At 37.9% G+C, this 1,627-nt stretch overlaps 1 non-coding gene across 1 annotated transcript; it reads right to left on the bottom strand.

The window, feature by feature from the left end:
* Nucleotides 1-776: 776 nt before the first annotated feature.
* Nucleotides 777-883, bottom strand: LOC113888330. The gene has a single exon (XR_003509956.1). It is a non-coding gene; the product is annotated as a U6 spliceosomal RNA (small nuclear RNA).
* Between the last annotated feature and the right edge of the window lie 744 nt (nt 884-1,627).

Here is a 1,627-nt window from a genome sequence, read left to right as displayed (position 1 = left end):
TATTTAGCATTCAGAATTTACCACTATGCCAAAAAGACATGTTCATGTAACATGTAACAAGTGACATGTTCATTCAATCTTTACAACAAGCCTGTGAAATGGTGGGTACTATTATTATCCCCTTTTCTAAGCAAGGAGATTGAAACTTAGTTTAACTTGCCTAATCAATAGTGGAGACAGTATGAAATACTGCCCCTTATATTTATATAATCTGAGAATATATTTGGAGATTCTGGCAGGAAAATTTTTTTAATATATTTTTTTATTGAAGGATGATTGCTTTACAGAATTTTGTTGTTTTCTGTCAAACCTCAAAATGAATCAGCATAGGTATATATACATCCCCTCCCTTTTGAAACTCCCTCCCATCTCCCTCCCCATCCCACCCCTCTAGGTTGATAGAGAGCCCCTGTTTGATTTTCCTGAGCCATACAGCAAATTCCCATTGGCTATCTATTTTACATATGGTAATGTAAGTTTCCATGTTACTCTTTCCATACATATCACCCTCTCCTCCCCTCTCCCCATGTCCATAAGTCTTTCCTCCATGTCCGTTTCTTCATTGCTGCCCTGTAAATAAATTCTTCAGTACCATTTTCTAGATTCTGTATATATGAATTAGAATACAATATTCGTCTTTCTCTTTCTGACACATTTCACTCTGTATAATAGGTTCTAGGTTCATCCACCTCATCACAACTGACTCAAATATTTTCCTATTTATGGCTGAGTAATATTCCATTGTGTATATGTACCACAAATTGTTTATCCATTCAAAAAATATGGAACACTTCAAGAATTTGCATGTCATCCTTGCACAGGGGTCATGCCAATCTTCTTTGTATCTTTCCAATTTTAGTATATGTGCTGCTGAAGTGAGCACTGGCAGGAAAATTTAATGGTGTGTTTTGAGTGTCTTCTCTGTGTGGAGCTGGGTGCTGTTTGGAAATAACAAAGATATATAAAGCATGACTATTGTATGTATGTATTTATTTATTTTGGCAGAGCCTTAACCACTGGACTGCCAGGCAAGTCACCCAACTCTTCTGTTATTGAAGTATTTTTATTTATTTATTTTATTTTTTTAGACTTGTGTATTTAAATAGCTTGCAACAAACTTTATTGCCCCATATATAGAAAGGGCTATATGAAAACACACATACACACATACTCTATGGTTCAGTTCAGTTCAGATCAGTTCAGTCACTCAGTCTTGTCCAGCTCTTTGTGACCCCATGGACTGCAGCATGCCAGGCTTTCCTGTCCATCATCAACTCCCAGAGTTTACTCAAACTCATGTCCATTGAGTCAGTGATGCCATCCAACTATCTTATCCTCTGTCATTCCCTTCTCCTCCCACGTTCAATCTTTCCCAGCACCAGGGTCTTTTCAAATGAGTCAGTTCTTCACATCAGGTGGGCAAAGCATTGGAGTTTCAGCTTCAGCATCAGTCCTTTCAGTGAAAATTCAGGACTGATTTCCTTTAGGATGGACTGGTTGGATCTCCTTGCAGTCCAAGGGACTCTTAAGAGTCTTCTCCAACACCACAGTTCAATAGCATCAATTCTTCAGTGCTCAGCTTTCTTTATAGTTCAACTGTCACATCCATATACATGACTACTGGAAA

Source organism: Bos indicus x Bos taurus, chromosome X (assembly GCF_003369695.1).
Source record: "Bos indicus x Bos taurus breed Angus x Brahman F1 hybrid chromosome X, Bos_hybrid_MaternalHap_v2.0, whole genome shotgun sequence".
Classification (NCBI taxonomy): Eukaryota; Metazoa; Chordata; class Mammalia; order Artiodactyla; family Bovidae; genus Bos; species Bos indicus x Bos taurus.
Note: the sequence above shows the minus strand (reverse complement) of the source record. Positions and strands in the feature narration are given on the sequence as shown.